Source organism: Mustela erminea, chromosome 7 (genome assembly GCF_009829155.1).
Source record: "Mustela erminea isolate mMusErm1 chromosome 7, mMusErm1.Pri, whole genome shotgun sequence".
Taxonomy (NCBI): domain Eukaryota; kingdom Metazoa; phylum Chordata; class Mammalia; order Carnivora; family Mustelidae; genus Mustela; species Mustela erminea.
This window is the reverse complement of record NC_045620.1, coordinates 35,152,493-35,173,256: the sequence shown is the minus strand read 5'-3', so window position 1 is coordinate 35,173,256 and position 20,764 is coordinate 35,152,493. Positions and strand designations below refer to the sequence as shown.

The 20,764-nt window shown below is 40.9% G+C and overlaps 1 protein-coding gene across 2 annotated transcripts in view; it reads left to right on the top strand.

Moving 5' to 3' along the window:
• The first annotated feature begins 9,239 nt into the window (after positions 1-9,239).
• The window catches only part of PAK5 (p21 (RAC1) activated kinase 5), a 291,608-nt gene continuing 280,083 nt past the window's right edge, over positions 9,240-20,764 (top strand). Inside the window, exons 1-2 of one of the 2 annotated variants that reach the window (XM_032351406.1) lie at positions 9,240-9,850; positions 10,970-11,103. The gene's annotated coding sequence lies outside the window, so the exon portion shown is untranslated. The remainder of the gene's footprint in view (positions 9,851-10,969; positions 11,104-20,764) is intronic. The other variant, XM_032351407.1, reaches the window with a different exon arrangement.

The window sequence follows — 20,764 nt, the reverse complement described above, 5'->3', positions numbered from 1 at the left end:
AGTTCAGTGGTATTAAGTATGCTTATCTTCTTCCGTAACCATAACCACTATCCACATCTGGAACTTTGTTCCTACCCCAAACTGGAACTCTGTATCCACTAAACAATAACTATCCTCCTCCCACTCCCCTGCCCGTCTGGTCCTTCCTTCAGCTTTGGTAAACACTATTTCCTGTTTCTATGAATTCATCTATTCCATGTACCTCATATAAGTAGAACCACACACTATTTGTCCTTTTGTGTTTGTCTCACTTGCATAATGTCTTCAGAGTTCATCCATGTTGTAGCACATCTCCATATTCCATTCTTTTGTAAGGATTGATACTGTAAGTATATACCATATTCTGTGTTTCCATTCATCTGTCAGTGGACGTTTAGTTGGTTTTCACCTCTTTTTTTTTTTTCAAGATTTTTTTAAAAAAAATTTTTATTTACTTATTTGGGAGAGAGAGAATGTGAGAGAGAGAACATGAAGGGGAGAAGTCAGAGGGAGAAGCACACTTCCCGCTGAGCAGGAAGCCGGACTCAGGACTCGATCCCAGGCCTCTGGGATCGTAACCTGAGCCAAAGGCAGTTGCCCAACCTTCTGAGCCACCCAGGTGCCCCTTGTTTTCACCTCTTGACTATTGTAAACAATGTTGTGATTACTGGTGTAAAAACTCCTGTTCAAGTCCCTGTTTTCAATTCTTTGGATGTACACTCAGAAGTGGAATTGCTGGGTCCTAGGGTGATTCTATGTTTAATTTTTTGAGGAACTGCCATACTGATTTCCACCGTGGCTGCATCACTTTACATTTCCATCATTAGTACGCAAGGGTTCCAATCTCTCCACATCCTTGCCAGCAGTTGTTTTCTGCATTTTTACACACACATACACACACACGCACTTATTTGTTTGCTTGTTGCCATCCTAATGCGTATGAGGTAGTATTTCACTCTGGTTTTGATTTGAATTTCCCTGTGATTTTCAGCATCGTTTCATGTACTTATTGGCCAGCCATATATCTTCTTTGGGCAAATCTGTTCAAGTCCTTTGTCCATTTTTAAATTGGGTTGATTGGTTTTTATTGTTGAGTTTTAGGAGTTCTTATATATTATGCATATTAACCTTTAACATATATATGGAAATATTTTCTCCTGTTCTATGGGTTACCTTTTACTCTGTTGATTGTGTCCTTTGCACAGATGATTTTAACCTTGATGGAGTGTAGTTTATGTAACTTTTCTTTTGTTGCCTGTGTTTTGGTGTCATATCTAAGAAATCAGTGCCATATTGAAACTCATGATAATTTTGCTCTTTGTTTTCCTATAAAAGTTTTATAGTTTTTGGCTCTTATATTTAGATTTTTGCCCCTTTCAAGTTAATTGGTATATATGGTGTAAGTTAAGCATCCAACTTAATTCTTTTGTAAGTGGATATCCATTCAGTTTCCCCAATACCATTTAAAAAGTCGGTTCTTTCCCCATTGTATGGTCTTGGCACCTATGTCAAAAATCATTCGACCATATACTTGGGGGTTTCTGGGCTCTTTATTCTATTCCATTAGACTTTATATCTGTATGCCAGTACCACACTGTTTCAATTACTTCAGCTTTGTAGTAAGTTTTGAAATTAGGAACTGTGAGTCCTCCAGCTTTTTTCTTCTTTTCCAAGATGGCTTTGTCTGTTTCGGTCCTCTGAGATTCCAATTTAGGATAAATTTTAGTTTAGTTTTCATACCAGGATAATACTGGCCTCATAAAATAATTTAAGAATTACTTTCTCCTCTTCTATTTTCTAGATGAGATTGTGTGAGAGAGGTGTTAATTCTTCTTCCTGTGTTTGGTAGATTTCTCCAATGAAACCATCTGGGCCCAGAGATTTCTTTCAGGAGAACTTTTTAATTATGAGTTCAACTTTTATTAGTGATTATATTAATATACTAATATTTTGAGGACTATTCTGATTATATATTTCATCTTAGTTGTGTTTTTAGTAGTGTGTGGTTTTGAGACATTGTCCATTTCTTGTGATTTTTCTTGTTGAGTTTGTAAGCATAAAGATGTTCAAAGTATTTGTTTATTATCCTTTTAATGGCTGTAAAATCTATAGTTATTGTAGAGGCTGCTTTTAGGCAAACAAGCTTGAGTGATGGAATCTAGAAAGAGCCATTAGGTGAACCACCTGAAAATATCCATAGGCCCTAACTAACCAATGGGCTAGTTACAACCAGGCACAGTTAACCAAAAAGGGAAAATTCTGTATGTTGCCACACCTTCTCATCTTCCTCCTTTAAAAATAGCCCTCAACCACTGCCTCCTTCTAGCCAGCACCTCTTCTGTTGTAATGCCCACCATTTCCTTGTAATGTATCCTATAAACTTCTATCTTCTTTGTTCTGCCTCAGGTGAATCATTTCACTGCCCAAACCCCAGTCCTCCACAGGATTGTTGCCCCACATTTGGGTTCCTCATCTCATGGAGAGAGATACTCCATTTAGACACCACAGTTATTACTCCTACTTCATTCCCCATACTGGTGATTTATGTTTTCCCTTTGTTTTTGTCTAAATAAGTGAATTTAATCCAGGCTCACTCTGATAATCTATTTTCACTCAATCTGTATATTTGTGATGTTGTAGTATGCCACAGAAAGGGATGATATTTTTAATTTTTTTGAAAAGAATAATAATTTGTTTTTAAAATATATACATTCATTATTAAAAATTTCAAACCATTCCAAAAAATATAGAGAAGAAAGTAAATAATCAACCAAAATCTTCCCATCAGAAATATCCCTTGGAAAAAAAATACAGTGGAAAAAAGACAGTCTCTTTATATGTAAAAGAATGAAACTCGACCATTCTCTTACACTGTACACAAAGATAAACTCAAAATGGATAAAAGACCTCAACATGAGACAAGAATCCATCAGAATCCTGGAGGAGAACATAAGCAGTAACCTCTTCGATATCAGTCACAGCAACTTTTTTCAAGATATGTCTCCAAAGGCAAAGGAAACAAAAGCAAAAATGAACTTTTGGGAATTCATCAAGATCAAAATCTTCTGCACAGCAAAGGAAACAGTCAAGAAAACAAAGAGGCAACCCATGGAATAGGAGAAGATATTTGCAAATGACAGTACAGACAAAAGGTTGATATCCAGGATCTATAAAGAACTCCTCAAACTCAACACACACAAAACAGATAATCATATCAAAAAATGGGCAGAAGATATGAACAGACACTTCTCCAATGAAGACATACAAATGGCTATCAGACACATGAAAAAATGTTCATCATCACTAGCCATTAGGGAGATTTAAATTAAAACCACATTGAGATACCACCTTACACCAGTTAGAATGGCCAAGATTAGCAAGACAGGAAACAATGTGTGCTGGAGAGGATGTGGAGAAAGGGGAACTCTCTTACACTGTTGGTGGGAATGCATGTTGGTGCAGCCACTTTGGAGAACAGTGTGGAAATTCCTCAAGAAATTAAAAATAGAGCTTCCCTATGACCCTGCAATTGCACTACTGGGTATTTATCCCAAAGATACAGATGTAGTGAAAAGAAGGGCCATCTGTACCCCAATGTTTATAGCAGCAATGGCCATGGTCGTCAAACTGTGGAAAGAACCAAGATGCCCTTCAACAGATGAATGGATAAGGAAGATGTGGTTCGTATACACTACGGAGTATTATGCCTCCATCAGAAAGGATGAATACCCAACTTTTGTAGCAACATGGACGGGACTGGAAAAGATTATGCTGAATGAAATAAGTCAAGCAGAGAGAGTCAATTATCATATGGTTTCACTTATTTGTGGAGCATAACAAATAACATGGAGGACATGGGGAGATGGAGAGGAGAAGGGAATTGAGGGAAATTGGAGGGGGAGGTGAACCATGAGAGACTGTGGACTCTGAGAAACAATCTGAGGATTTTGAAGGGGCGGGGGGATGGGAGGTTGGGGGAGCCAGGTGGTGAGTATTGAGGAGGGCACGTATTGCATGGAGCACCGGGTGTGGTGAAAAAACAATGAATTCTGTTATGCTGAAAAGAAATTAAAAAAAAAAAAAAAGAAAGAAATAGCCCTTGGTTTATAATATTCTATAAATCTTCCTCTAGAGAGAGAAATAAAAGTGTAAGGTTATAAAAAAAATAAACTGAAAGGTATTCTTTTTCATATATGGGTGGTACCACTTATGTTATTTTAAAACTAAATTATATTTAATCTTAACTAAAATTAAATTTAAAAATAAAAGGAAAAGAAATGAAAATGTTCCTACAGCATTTTCTAAACTTCAGAAAAAATGTTACTTTCACAGAAAAAAGTTATTTTCATAAGAAAAGTTTCTAAACTAGTCCTTTAAAGATAAGAAAAATGGGGCGCCTGGGTGACTCAGTGGGTTAAAGCCTCTGCCTTTGGCTCAGGTCATGATCCCAGGGTCCTAGGATCAAGCCCGGCTTTGGGCTCTCTGCTTAGCAGGGAGCCTGCTTCCCCCTCTCTCTCTGCCTGCTTCTCTGCCTACTTGGGATCTTTGTCTGTCAAATAAATAAATAAAATCTTCAAAAAAAGAAATAAAGATAAGAAAAAAGACTGAAAGAGCTCAGTGAGATTGGAAGTAGGATTTCATAAGATGTCAATATATATATCAGGTTTATATGAAGCATATGTAACTATGTGCTTCAACATTAATAATATCCATTGACCTCTTGCTGAGGAAAATGAGGAAACCATGGTCCTTAAATCTCCTCAGAACTCCCCTCTCTCTATCTGCAGAACTTAGTAAATTACACAAAAACATTTATATGGTCAAGGTTGTAATATTTGTTCTGTTTTAAAGCTCCCAAACACATAGTTTTTAGTCTCAGATTTATTTAAAAACAGATATAATTCTCCTCATCACATTTGACCATGGTTTCATCATTCTTAGGATTTGTTTTTTAAATTTATTTCTTGGGTGAGTCAATGTCATGGTCAAGTAGGATTTGTTTTTCAAGGTTTAAGTGTGCTATATATCCTGATTTGTTGTTTGAGAATAATTAACTGCTATCTTGAAAAGCTGAAGAACAGACTGGCTAGGCGAAATAGACATCCTTGGGTCACTGTTTTTTTCACTCAGAACATTCCCCCAGGCATTGTATGATGCTGTGAAGCAATCAAAATGCAGCCTGATTTTCTTTTTCTTGTATGTCAATTGCCTTTTCTGCCTGGATGCACCAAAGATTATTTGTCTTTGAAATTCTATACCTTCACCAGAGTATATTTCAACTATGTCCTTTTGTTCAGAAAATTTAAGACTCTATTTCAAGAAATTAACTTCTATAATATCTTTGATTAATTTTTCGATTCCATTTTATTCTGCTTTGTTGTTTGTTGCTTTTAACAACACAGGTTGTAAAAAGTGGCTGGTATGCTGGTAAATGAAAACAACTAAAAATTTCTGATATGTACTGTTTGTCAATTTGTATGCTGTAAAGTCTCACACAATGGTTGATTTCAAGCTATCAGTGTTGTTACCAAATATGGAGTTAGGAGCTCTTGCAGACTGGTGCAATCCTTTATGTGTACATATGTTGGATCTCCTTTGTTTGACTTCCATATAATTTTCCTACAGGGTTTTATACTTTTTTTGTTGTTTTGTTTTTCTTGGTAGCTAAGTTCTGTCTATCACTGGATTTCAGTTGTGTTTATTTTCATTTCCTATTCTTTTACCTTTTGAGTTGTTTAATGACTTTTCCCTCTCCCCACACCCACCCCTGCCAAAACTCTGCCAGGGTCCCTTTCATTTCTGGTCAGATATTTTCTTCTTTAAATCCTTGTATTTCTTTAAGAAAAAAAAAATTTTTTTGTCAGATCATATAATCTTTGCCTTTTTAGAACTTTGGAGAAATTTTTATCTGATCTTTTGTTCTGTTTCCTGGGGGTAATTCTCCTTCAGGTGAATTTTTCTCTTATGCTTTTTGTTTCTGCTCCTTGAAACATTAATTTCCAACCCCCTGTCATGCCTCTCCCCTCTTATCTGAGCAAGTGTCCTGTTTCTTTCTGGAGTCCATGTTGGTTCCTTTGTAATTGTGATGAATCTTGAGGGATTCTAGCTATTCGCTGATGAATAGCATGACTGAGAGGGAATGTAAGCTGGGGTTAGTCTGAATCTTGGCTCCTCAATGTGGTCTTAAACAATCTACCAAAGTTCTCTACTGCTCATATATATCTTTTCACTGTGTTAATAAGGCTGGTTGGGATTAATTTCCCATGAAATATTCACTAGCAGATAACTTTATTGTATTGAAAAATGCACATTTCTAATTACTATTTAACTGCTATCTCCCCCCTCAGAAATTACAAAGCACAAATGCAGATTTTGACAGTGGATAAAATCATGTCTTAAATGTTAAGGAATGAATACATGTCAGTTCAGGAGGTCATAATTAATAATTTTACACATAAAAGATGTATGGAGCCAGCTAACTAAAACTAGGTGCCTGGTGGCTCAGTCACTTAAGCAACAGACCCTTGATTTCAAGATCTCATGGGTCTTGTGATTGAGTCCTGAGTTGGACTCTGTGCTCAGGGAGGAGTCTATGTGAGATTCTCCCCCTCTCCCACAGTTCCCTCCCCCGTCCACTCACATGTGTTCTCCCCCATCCCACCCCCAAATAAATAAATAAGTCTCTAAAAATAGAGAGAGAGAAAAAGAAATGTACTCTTGTTGGTTTGTAAACTCAGGAGCTTCCTGGGTGAAATCTGAAACTGGTCCCCACACATAGAGGGCAAGGAGAGAACAAAGAAAGAGGCCACTCCAGATTGGTAGGCAGCAGGTTTAATAAGCAAGAGAATATACATGAGGCTTGTCTTAACTGGTGCAAGATGAGCAGATCTCCACACATACCCACCAGAATCTTAGAAGTTTACAGAGGCCTTAACTGGGTTAAGTCACATATTCAGCAGGTGGACCCAACAATACATTACTCTCTAAGGTTGTGTCCTTGAAACTGGCTCCTACTGTGGGAATGGTGGGCTGAATGTACATTCAGGGGTAAGGAATCTCTGATTGCCCAGGTCCAGATGGTGGTTTAATTAAAAGTCATGTCCTTTCAGTGACTGCCTCCAACAACTCCTAATCGCTGATTATAGGTTATTTTCCAAATGTTAAATTTCTGAGCCATGGAAAAAGTCTATTACTTATTTAAAAATACAGTTTTTAAATCCCTCTGACAAATCAATGCAGTCCTACTTTGTGTATTCAAAAGTGCTATATTTGATCGTTCTTAGTGTGGTGGACAAAGTAATGTTCTACCCAAATCCGTCTTAGGTGAAGGACCTGTTACCCCAGTGCAGGGATTACTGATGGCCGATGGCCTTCGGGTGTTCTCTACTTTAGGGACTGCCTTAGCTTCAGAGAGCTGCTTCATTTTCAAGTTCATGCCCATTCCAATACAGGCAATTGATTAATGTTTGTATATAAAGGACCGGACAACTCAAACCAATTCTCGACTACTCTGAAGGGTCATCCTAGCTCCAGGGCTCCCTGGATAGCTGACCAAGACTCATCGGCCTGCATCATAACTTGAATTCTACCTCTGTCCATTCCTGTTTCCTGCACTTCCCAACCATACCTCTTGGTCCTTAAGCAACAAACTCTCAAGAAATGATACTGTATAAAAAGAAACTCCCTAGGTCTTAATGCAATGCGGTATGTCCAAAAATAGTATTATTATTCATTTATAAAGTTTACCTTGCATAACTCCTAAATGAATTTAAAGACAACTATGAATAATCATAGTATGTAATCAGTTAAACAACCACACAAATGCAAGCTTTGTTTAACAGGTAAGATTTTTTTCCTGTGATTAAAATCCAGTATTGCAAAGCAAAATTCTAACTGATAGCAATCACAAAGAAGACCTCTATGAAAATATTTTCTAGTTCTTGCATCTGTGCAAGCACATACAAGGTCAAAAATAGAAAATATTTATGCAAATAATGGTGGGAGTAGGAGCGGTGGGTATATAGTTAGGCCTATGTGTGTGGCTTAGAAAATAAAGAGGTAGACTTAGAGATTCTTATTCCTTTGAACAGAAAAACAAGGCTGATATACCAGGACATATTTAGCCTTTGTACATAGGAGTATTGAGGGAGAAAAGTAATTACCCATTTATCCTATGGTTCCTGCTTTGATACTACAGCTACTGTATTGAGGGTACCGAATGAATGGAAAACAAGAGAGAAATGATAAATACTGTACCATTAACTATAAAACTGTTTAGAGTTATTGAGTATAATAGGGTACAGATGGTTACAAACCCTTCTTTTTAATTTGCTGTGCAGTTATGGAATCAGATACCATATCAGTAACTCATGACAATATTGTTGGGGCAGCTAAGGACAGACAAGGGTAGAACTTCTTCATTTCCAAGGTTGGAAACTCATGACTGGTTTTGAGAATGTCTCTCTCTCACTATGGCAAGGACAGTGAATATTCTTGACATTGCATGAGCCTTCAGAAGCTGCAAAGAGAGTGGACAACTAGGGGATTTAATATGAACCACAAGATACCATTGCAAGCTTCAGCCCAAACATCACTCATCAGAAAGCCCTGTAATCTCTTGGTATATAAACGTCCTCCTTTTGTCACAATCTGTCAGTCTTCTTAATTGGGCAAGCCCAGCCTTATCATGGCTTGTGTAATAAATTCGGCACTTGGATGCCCAGACTGAATTTTTGTCCTAGCTCAAGAAAGGCAGGGGGACAGCCAAGGGAGACTGGTTCAGACTTCAGGAGAGCAGCTCAAGCAGCAACTAGTTTGCTAGCCAACTAGCAAAATGAGCATGGAGAGGTCCGGGAACCCATTTTCCCCCTAAGCCTCAACTTCTAAGTCAGAAAGTAGCTAGTTGGTGCTGGGTGCCCAGAGCCAGCCCTAGTGTGATGTCTATCAGGGCTGCACAGCAACCCGGTTGTGTGTGTGTGTGTGTGTGCGCGCGCGCGCGCTGCAGGACCTTTACTTACTAGCCAAGGCACCCTCTCTAGGCAGAAGGAGCCTCAGTGGATGCCACAGACCATTTCCGGGCTGGCTTATTGAAGGATGGCCAAAGGTCATAGGGGGTGTTCTCTAGATTCCTGCTGCTCAGTGTGGTCAGAGGACCATGGGCAACAGCATCACCTGACTGATGGCTTGTTTAGCTTGTAGAACCTGAGGCACCTGGACAAACCCAGTGACTCTGAATTTGCATTTTAATCCTGTGGCACGTTGAAGTTTGAGAAGCACAGGTCCAGGTGGTAGCAAGGGGGTTAGCGGAGGGATCTGCCTCTCAGCCCCGCCTCCTCCCCCCTCTTTGCTCTCCTCTTTAGCAAAGCTCGGCCCCGCATTGGTCTTGCACAAAATTTCTGCGAACCCCGAGTGTATGCGGAGGGGGAGTGCAGGAGCCGCCCCGGCGCCGGGGTAGGGCAGCTGGGTAACTGGCTTGGCAAGGGGCTGCTTTCTCCCAGCTCCCGGCTCCGCAGAGTGGAGACACTCCCCCCGACTCCCCCCAACCCCCCACCGCAGCTGCTACTGCCTGCCTCCCGCCGGCTGCCGCGAAAACCCGGAACAGCTGCGTGCGCTCGTGGAAAGTCCTCCTAGGGGCGAAGCCGGGCAGCTGGGCATGCTCAGTAGCTGGGGGAGGCTTGGGTGGAGAGTAGAAAGCCGCGGCTCTGCCTCTCACCCCCTCCCTCTGGCCCCCGCCCCCCTTGCCCCTACCCAGCCCGTAGTAGTTGCCCGGCGTGCGCCCGCGGAGACCGGGAACATGGCGCTCCGAGCGATGTAGCAGCCGCGGAGGAGAAGCGGAGGAGGCGCCGCCGCTGCGCTGACAGCCAGCCACCAGGTAGGCAGTCGCGCCAGGCTGGGCTGCCTGGGTGGGTAGCCGCGCGGGGAGGGGCGCTTGCGGGGATGCGCCCGGCTGGGACCCCGGCATCTCGCTTCGCCCGCGGAGGATGCGAAGCGGGCATCTGACAGCGCGCGATTGTGCATCGCCTAGGAGATGCCAGAGGCTGGGGACCGACGGGCTGCAGGGCAGGGATCCGGGGACCGCCCCCACCCCCATGCGCTGCCATCCAGCCTGGGCTCTCTGCGGGTCAAATAAAGGATAGTTCCTTTCTGCCGGGCGAGAGGGCGCGGGGGAGATCCCCGGATACCAGTTTTGGGAGTGCGCTGGTCCCCCGGACCGCTAGCGAGCCCCGCACCGGTTCTTTGTGTATACAGCCGCGCACGCCCAGGGGGGAGCTAGGGTGTTTCTCCCCAGGCGTGTTGCACATATTGCCAGGGCAGGATTTCCGTATGGTTTTTGTCTCTTGGCAGGTGTGGACTGGAAGATGTAATAGCTGAACCTTTATGGGGCTGTGTTTTCCTTTGTTACTTGCCTTGGTGTGTATGTGTGTGTGTGTGTGTATGTGTGTGCGCGCGCGTGGTGGGTTGTAATGGAGAGAGAGAACTTCTGCTCGTGGGCACGGGTGTGGGCAGAGCGTGGAAGAGGATCTCGGTTCCAAACTCTTGTCAAAATCGTGTGTGATGTCGGCCTCCTGGAGGGTAAACTTGAAAAGTGTAAAGATCATCTGTGCCGGGTTTGGAGAAGCGTGTTTGCCCTTCTCGAACCCATGTGTGTGTAGCTGGAGGTTTAAACATAGGACTCGAGTTAATTCAACATTAGGTATCAGTTAAGGGAATTTGAACCAGTGGGGCTGCTTGTGGTGGTCTTTTTTTTTTTTTTAGGTCAAATTAATAGAGAAGTTGGCAGAAAGCCAGGAGAAAGTGTTATCTTTAATAGCTGGTGACAGTTTGGGAGGTTAAATACGCTTTTGGGGAAATTGGGAAACCTGGCTTTGTAGGGGGTTCTACCAAGAAATAACCATGGGGTCTTAGATAACTCACAAAATCTCTCAGCATGTCCCTTTTCTCTTCCGGGGTTTGGTGGTATGTAGATAAAATGTCTCTCACCTGATTACAGATGGACAAGACACTCTTGAAAAGCCCCTCCTACACTAGAAGTCTATGAAACTGGCACCCCAGAATAACAGCTCTGCCGCCTTGTATTTCTATATCTGTTATATTCAGCACAACTCCCTGAGTTAAGGAGAGAAGGTAAATTTAGAGCATGCTTTTATTTTTTTACTTTATCATTTAAGGGATGGACATCTGTGACTATGATGTTTAGAGACCCTTTCCTCCGTACTTAGAGTATTTATTCTTTTGGTCTCTTTAGGTGGCAAGAATGAGTCAGTATCATCAAAATGAAATGGGGAGTGCTTGAGGAAAATGCGTCTAAGTAAATTAAAGCCGTAAATGTCCAATCTGATGGTAATACCTTGAGTTGCAATACGTAATGTGCGAAGCAGAAATGCTGCTGATAGAAGCAATCGAGTTGATGGCAAGTTTATTGATAGTATTGGTCTTAGAATAAGATTTTTGTGTTCCTCTGGGAAGGGGTGAAGATTGGTTATACTAGGTGCCTGCAACTTAGAATTTTGTTAATAAATGTGAGTTTTAATTGCAGGCGTTGAAAACACAGTTTGGCAGCTCCTCTCCTTTGCTTCAACGCTGCAGGTGTGAGAGGCAGGTGTTCCTGGGTGTGGTACCATCTTGGTGATGAGACAGCTGAGTTTGGGCTCTGACTCCTCTGTTCTTAACTCTCTGATCTTGGGCAAGCTATTTTACTTTGTGGCGCCTTGGCTTCCTCCCCTGTTAAACAATCCTGGGGATAGAGATTTACCTAAATGGGTGGGTGTGTGGATGACTCCTAAACCACCAGAAAAATGGTGGTGACCCCCAGAAGAGGAAGGAAAATGGATATTTATTTAACATGTGTGTGCCCTGTGTTAATGCTAGTCAGCCCCAAACAAGTGATCTAACTCTCCAACTGTTTGCTTCCTAGGGCTGCCATAACAAATTGCCAAAAACCAGGGAGCTCAAAACAAAATTTATTCTCTCACTGTTTTGGAGGCTGGAGCTCCATAATCAGGATGCAGACGAGGCCATGTTCCCACTGAAGCCTCGTGGGGGAGGACCCTCTTTTGCTCTTTTCCATCCTATGGTGGCCCCAGGTGTAACTTGGCTTGTGGCAACATAGCTCCCAATTCCTGTGTCCATCTTCACATGGCAAAGTCCCCCCTCTTTTTTTTTTTAATTAGGCAGACAAAGATCATAAGTAGGCAGAAAGACAGGTAGAGAGAGAGAGAGAGGAGGAAGCAGGCTCCTCGCGGAGCAGAGAGCCGGATGTGGGGCTTGATCCCAGGACCCTGAGATCATGACCTGAGCTGAAAGCAGAGGCTTAAGCCACTGAGCCACCCAAGTTTCCCCTTCTTATAAGGACCCCATTCATATTGAATTTAGGGTCCATTGCAATTCAGTATGACCTCCTCTTGATTATATCAGCAAAGATCCTGTTTCCAAATAAGGTCACATTTATAGGTTCTGGTTAGGCATGAATAATATTTGGAGGATGCTATGTGTCAGCATGCCTGTGATCTGTGTTTAATGACCTGATTATTTCAGCATAGGACTAAAAGGTAGAGTATTATGGCTTTGGAAAAGATTTTCAAGGTTATTTAATCCAGCTAACATATTTGACGTTTCCCATGGTATGGAAGAGCAGTATTTAGAGGTACTAGACAAATACCACTTACCTGAAAACCCTGCTGCTCCAGGATCTCAGTCTCCTACAGGTGACCTACCTGACACCCTGTCCCAATGGCATTCGTTAATATTGCCTCTTCTCTTTTTGCTACCCCACTGACTACAATGCAAATAAGCAGCAGAAAACCAAATTGAGTGAGAAAAATGATAAAAGCAACAGATACACCCCAATCTTAACACCTTTCTAATCTTTATCTTGGTGAATAACACCACCATCCATGGTGTTTCTTTAGCCAGACTCGAGAATTGTCTTTGACACCTTCATCCCATGCCCTCCAAATCCCAAATCATCACAAAGTTACATAAATTTTATCTTCTACATATATCTCTAGATAGATTCTTCTTTCCATCCCCACCACCACACCATCAAACCTCAAGTCATCATCTCTCTCCTGGATCACTAGCATGAATTTCCAGGAAGACCTCTGGCTCCTTGCTTGGCCCCTCCAATCATTCTTCAAGAACAGATGGGATCGTGTCATTTCCTTGCATAAAATGCATTCACATACTTGGGATGGGGTCCAGAGATGGTCTGAGCCTTGGATTTACTTAGCCAGCCTTATCTTGGGCATCCCCTCTTATTGCTATTAACATTGACCTCATGTCTGTTGGCTATCCCAAGCACTTCCCTTATACCTTGCCAGGGCAAACTGTACTCATCCTTTAGGCTTCCTTGGTCTCTCTTCCCCAGCAGCCCCATTCTCCTTATCACCCTTCTAATTTTCTTCCATAGCCATGAGGCTCTTACCTTAATTTGTAATTTCCTATTTATTTCTTTGGATATTTAATTTCTCTAAACTCTAATGGCCATTTGTTTTGTGTCTTGCATGTAAAAGATGCTTGGTATTGGCAAATGAGTGAAAGAATAAATATTCTTACAGCATTTTCCTGTGCCAACTTAAAGATCTGATTTTTTAGAAACTTTTTTTTTTACTAACTTGTATAAAAAGAGCAATTGAGAAACTCATTCGGATTTCAAAAGAGGAGTATTCTTGGCTTTAACAAATGCATCTTCTAAGAATTGGTTTTAAGCAAGTGGTTTAGAATTGAGTCAAAATATTTTCTAATAACTGATGTTTTTGTAAAACACATCAGTCAGTTAACAAACACTTCACAGATATCTATTGGACATTTATATTTGCCATGCTAAGCCTTAGGGGGACAATGGAGCCCTAGACTTTTAGCCTTCTAGAGAGAAATAGCAAATAATAATGTGTAGTAATAACATTTATTCAGCTTCTGTCATATGCCAGCTTATCCTCAGTCCCTATCCCTGCTCATTACTAGAGACAGGCTTTCTGTCTTTCCCATAACACAGAGCCCAAATCAGATGCACGATAAATACTCTATGAATTAATAATTAGTAGATACTATTATCCTGATCTTTGAAAATAGGAAACTTGGGTTTACCTGTGGAAAAAGGAACCTGCTCATACACAGAAGAACATGCATTTGTTTTTTTAATATATCCAGGTGAGCCCTGTTCTACTTTAAAAATCATCCTGCCTATGTCTCTTATTTAACCCTGTCTCTGAGGTTAAATAAGAGACCGCTGTTCATACACGAGCAAGTTCCTGGTATGTTTCTTGGTCTTCCACAGTAATCACAATTCTTAATCGGCAGCTAAATTTTTTCATTTGTTTATTTAAATCAAGTGAGAAGTGACTGAATGGCTCATTCAGCACACTTCTGGATAGTTTTGAGAAAAGCAAAACGGAGTACCCTGTGGAAAAGAATGTGGTTCAATGCAGGACTACAAGGCTACATTTTGGGTTTCTAGGATGGCCGCAATTTCATGTAATCTTATTTCATGAAAAGTGATTTTTTTTTTTAAGTAAACATATAATGCATATGTTTAAGTAAACTTTTCACCTAAGTAGCAAAAAAAAAAAAAAAAAACCCAGACATCGTGTCTTGATTATGTGTAGAAGCGATAGATACACAAATGAGTCAACTAAAACCTGAAGAAACTAATAAGAGCTATTTTGGTGAGATGGTTAGTTATAAAATTCATGTTTAAGAATAAGTGGTGGGGCACCTGGATGGCCCAGTGGGCTAAGCCTCTGCCTTTGGCTCAGGTCATGATCTCAGGGTCCTGGGATTGAGCCCCGCTTTGGGCTCTTTGCTCAGTGGAGAGCCTGCTTCCCCCTCTATCTCTGCCTGCTGCTCTGCCTACTTGTGATTTCTCTCTCTATGTCAAATAAATAAATAAAATCTTTAGAAGAAAATTTAAAAAAAATCAATGGCTACCCCGAAATACTGGTCCTCACTGACTACAAAATACAATAGAGAAGGATTTTGTTCATAAATCCACAAAAATGTAAATTTAAGAAACATAGGAAATGTATGGAAAATATTTGGGAATAATAAGCGTCTAAAGACTTGTTTAGAAAGCTGTAAGATTTTACTCAAACACATAAAATAAGAAATTAACAAATGAAAACATGCTATTCTTAAGGTAGAAAGATTTTATGAAATAGTTACTTTTCTACAATCAATCATACAGTTTTATTGCATGGGGATTTGGGGAAACTTGACGAAATGATTCTAACATCAAGCCACAAGAATTACTACAGGACTAGAGTCAAGAAGATTTTGCTAAAGAATGTATCTGGCGGTGGTTTGCCCTTACAGAAATAAAAATCTGGTCATTGAGCATCATTGTAGACGTGTAGTTCTGGTAGAGGAATCAATAGATAGCTCACTGGAACAGAGTAGCCTGGAAACAGACTCAGGTCGTTTTAGGAAACAAGTGTGATAGATAAAGCTTTCTGAAACCGGGGGGAAGTATTCGACAAAACCAAGGCACTACACCAATAAGTAGAAAACCGTCAACTAACAACCTCTGTTTGCAAAATTCACTGAATTACAGATATATTGGAAAGTTGATCTGCCAGGTGAGAAACAAAGCTAGAAGAAAATACTTAACAATTAATGCAAAGAATGGCAGAGCAAAAGATCGCTTTGAGTATATTTTAAACTTTCATATGCAAAAATATACAGTTTAGAGCAGAAAATAATCATGGAGAAAAATATTAACAGCAAGCATGACAGAACAGTTAATAGAATAATTGCACTGAAGAACTCTTGCATATCAGTAACTAGAAAATAACACCCCAATAGAATTGTCTAATTATCTGAAGAAATGATTTGAAAGGATGAAATAAAAAGGCTAATTCACATATTTAATAAATATCTTTACTATTAACCACAGAAATGCAAATTAAAACAAAAATGTGATGCCATGTTTCATGTATTAAACAAGCAATACATAGTCATATATATGTGTGTATATATATGTATTTTTATACATATATGAATGTAAATACTTAGTACCAGGAGGGATGCAGTGACATTTTCATTACTGCTGGTGGGAGAATTATGTGCTACAGCCTTCCTGGAGGACAGTTTTAAAAGCATTTGACAAATATTTTCAAAGTTCAAATTATTTGACACAGTCATTTCTCTGGTTTTTAATTTTAATTTTAGTCTCTGCTGAGGAATTCGTTGCAGGCAAAGGCAATAAAGAAATTACCCTTAAAACTAAAAATTGGGGGACTGGTTGAAGATATTTGAAGGTCCCAAGATAATAGACAGTTACGGAGTATTAAAAGTGATCCTTTCAAAGCTTATGTAGGGATGTGGAACAACTTCAGTTTTTTTTGTTTTTTTTGTTTTTTTTTTAAACATTTTTATTTATTTGACAGAGATCACAAGTAGGCAGAGAGGCAGGCAGAGAGAGAGAGAGAGAGGAGGAAGCAGGCTCCCCGCAGAGCAAAGAGCCCGATGTGGGACTCGATCCCAGGACCCTGAGATCATGACCTGAGCCGAAGGCAGCGGCTTAACTCACTGAGCCACCCAGGCGCCCCATTTTTTTTTTTTTTTTAAGATTTTATTTTTTTATTTGACAGAGAGAGATCACAAGTAGGCAGACAGCTCCCTGCTGAACAGAGAGCCTGATGCGGGGTTCGATCCCAGGACCCTGAGATCACGACCTGAGCCGAAGGCAGAGGCTTAACCTGCTGAGCCACCCAGACACCCCAACTTTAGTTTCAAGTGGAAATAAGCCAGTGCACAATGATGTGTGTTTTGTGAGATGGAAATATCCTATAGGTATGTAAAAGCTGGAACAAAAACAAAGTTAGTGTCTAGATGGTAGAATTATGGCTTAGCTTTTCTTTTTTTATACCTTTCTGAATTAAAAAAAAAATAGTCAATAGCATTGTCTTATGAATAAAAAAAAACACCCATTATTTTACAAATATGGTAGTGATACACACTCAGGTTATAATTATTCATTTATGTAACACATTCATTGATTATCTCTGTGTCAGGAGCTCTGCCAAGTGTATCAGCAATGACTCTTAGTTTGCATGCAAATGAAAGAAACTGTCTAACTTGAGCAAAAAGAATTTACTAGAAGGTTATCAGAGAGCTAAGAGAATTGCCAGGAATTGGGGTGGGGTGAATGGCAAAAACAAAAAACAAAAAACAAAAAACAGGCTTGGAAGCAAACGAGAACCTAGTTAGCTCCAGGCTCTAAATACCTTAGAAAAACAGGCTCCAGCCAGGAATAGGGCTGCTCAGGGCTGGGCCACAGTCTAGGGTAGTTATACCTGGACTCAACCTCCCCTGAAGGCCCCCCCTTACCCCCCAACCAACTCAGCCTCTGGGCATCCAGGAGGGAAGGGCACCTCGATTAGCAGGCCCACTGCCCCCTTTACTAAAAAAGAAACAGGAAAGATGGATGATAACCAAAGCCAAACCAACATGAAAAAGACAATTAAAAAGCCCATTACCCCAGGACTTAGAGGCCAGCAGAGTTGAATAGCAGCCTGCCTTCCTCCTCCTCCTCAGAGAACATCTGAGATGTGGACAGACAGCTACTATGAGGTTCATGATGCTGTGTGTGTGTGGTGGTCCCTCACCCAGGAGATGCTGTTTTCTCCTGGAATCAGCAGGGACATGTCCTGCAGATGGCTTTCAGACTCCATCTTTGGGTATGGGCGGGAGTTTTGAGGGGAGGCCCCATTCTCCAGTGAGTTAAGAACCAGTGGGAAGGATTATCTGATCCAGTTTCACAGAAGCAAGAGGTATAGTTTAGAAATGGATGGGGGTGCCAGCACAAGTCTAAGCCTGTTTTTATTCTGACTTACGTTTAGCAAGTCCTGCAGTAATGTTTTTGAACTTGTCCACCATGAATATTGTGGTCTCAGTTCAAATAGCTTGGTACGTCATTCCAAACATCCATAGGTAAGTTGGTATTCTTCCCACAGTTCTTGTCATAAATAGGAAATGTCTGTGGCTATCCGGGTAATTTCATGCTCAGGTTCATGTTGCTTTTGTAATTATTTATAAACTTTTCCCCAAGGAAAGACTTGCAAATGGAAGGGAAAAAGGGAAATTGTTCTTCAGTGGCACTAAAAACAGGACCGAGAAAATCTTAAATTCCTGGGAGAGGCCCCCACCCTAGACATTGCCCTGCAGAAAACTCAGCTGCTCTGTCCCCCAACTTCTGTGTACCTGCACAGCCACCCTACCCTGCCCAGTACCAAAGAACCCATGTGCCCCTTGGTCCCCCTGCTGTGCTTACCCAGGTCTTGGATTTCGCTGCTTGAAAGGCTCCTGGGCCCGAGGGTGGCTGAGCAGAGACTGAGGTGTGGCTGGAGCTCGGGACAGGAGGAAATTACAGTCCACACACAGGAGCTGGACGTTAGGGTGGAAGAGCAAGGGGACCAGGCAGGAGGCTGGGGCTCCTTACTCAGCTGGGTTCTGGAATTCAAGAAATCGGAATTTAAACTCGGCTTCTAGGTTGCTATGAAGGCATGCTTGTCAAGCTAGGCAGATAGAACATATTTAATAAGTTTTAGCTTGATTTATCATATGTAAATGTATAATAATTAAGACTCCATTTATGCTTTTGTAGTCATTTAATACAGCCTTCCCTGAGGAAAGACTTGCAAAGGGAAGGGAAATGTTAGGCTTGGGCCTGCTCAGTTAAGTCTTTTAGAAAGATGGTATTCAGTTGTGTACACACACACACCCCAATTAGCTACTGGTGCAACAATACAGAGCAGGAGAAAAGTGGGTTGCACTCCTGCGATTATAGCTAACACACTGAACAAGATGCATTAAATCATCGTCCCAGTACTTTACCTGTATATCTTAATTAATCTTCAGAAGGGCTCTATAAAATATATCATTCAAGTTAGGTCATATAGTGAAGAGGAGTCAAACTCTGGTTCATCGAAATCCAATGTCAGTAGATAAGAAAAGTTTTGTTTGGAGTCCTTGAACCTTCAATAATGTACAAATCACTGGATTAATCAACCCACTCTGACTCTCCAGTCCTCTGATTCAGCATTTCTGTTCATGCAAATTTCCCCATGGAAAGGGAAAGTAAATGCGTTGATGTCCTCGCTGTGTTCAGTGTTAGGATTAACTGAATGATCAGAAGTAAAAATCAATATCTGGTGGCTTGTAGGAGAAACACATTTGGTTGACATTTTAAAACAGATGTCAGGAGAGTCCCTTTGCCAGTTTTCCAAGGAATTACCACTTACATCATTGGTGATGAAGGTAAATTAGCAATGGAGGGTACCTTTCTTTTTCCTATAAAGCACTGGTTCCTAACCCAAGCCTCCATTTCCCCCACTGTCCAACTGAATCAAGAGGACTTTATCCAAGCGTTGGTTCCGTCGCTCTTTTAATAACAAGTTCTAGAAGGAAGGAGGGAGGAGGGGCATGAGCTCAACTCACACCTTCAGTCCCAAATATAAATTCTATGACAGAGTCAACAATTGTTAGCTTCACTTTTCAAATTCAAGGTTGACCTACTGTTTAAGAAACTCTTTAACTGTTTTCTGATGGAACTTGACCCGTTTGCATCTGAGGATGATCATCTGAATCATGCAAATAGATATTTGTTTAACACACAGGTTTTCAAAGTAAGTTGTTCTGAAGTGTCGTCTGAGTTGCCCACCTGCCTAATTTAGCTGCACTGCAATTTACTGGCCGGGGAAAAGTAGTCTTCACTACTTCCTAGTAGTGAAGACTAGAAAACTTCATTTGTTTAAAAGATTCTTCCCCCAAAGTAGAGACAGTTGCTACGTGGGTATGATTTAATTTCTAAAAATATAAACAGTGATGGGGGGGGTGGTTAAAGTTAAAAAAAAAGTCTTAAACTGATGTAGAGTTTTCTTGATATCTAGGTTTCAGAGACATGGAAACAAATAATAAAAAGGAGATTTCTAATAGTATTTGAGTAACAGCCTTTTGCGACTTGAGTTAAATAGTAGTGTTAGTGTGTTCTACCCCCTCCTATCAAAGGAGTCCTTAAATCTCCACTTTCTTGCATATGCCCTTCCCCGTCCCACTGCCACGGTCCATAGCATCTGTTAGACCTTGTGTCAGCCTCTTTATCTTTTCTGCCTTCATTCCCACCTCAAAACAAAACAAACACAAAAACATAAGATCATCTGATATCACCATCCCACTGAAAACTTCCTACCCAACTACCACTCCCCTGTCCTACCCTCCATCCGTCCACCCCCCAAAATCTTCTCATACCTGGTTTTAGGTTGCCCCTCTCAAAACAGTAATCACACTGTTTTGTAGATATTTTCTTATTTGGTTTCTTTCTTTTTTTTTTTTTTTTAGATTTTATTTATTTATTTGACAGATCACAAGTGAGGCAGGTGGCTGGGGGTGAGGGGAGCAGACTTCCCACTGAGCAGAAAGCCCAATGCGGGGCTTGACCCCAGGACCCTGGGATCATGACCTGAGCTGGGGTCAGAGGCTCAACCCACTGAGCCACCCAGGTGCCCCCCTTTCTTGTACTAGACCAAGAACTCTTCTAAAGCAGGTAACTTGTCTCTTGGTGTCTGTATCCCCAGCATCAAGCTTTATGCATATGTATGTCAGGTCTTTAATAAATGTTTGTGGGAGGAAAAAATGTTTGTGGATAAATGCATGTTACCTAGGCTAAATAATGAGTCTAGAAGCAAAAGAGTAATGCGATGGTTTAAAATTGTGGAATGGGACCTAGAAATGGTCTAATCCATTTCCTTAATACTAGCATTTACTAGGAATTTTTTTTTCCTTCTACTTT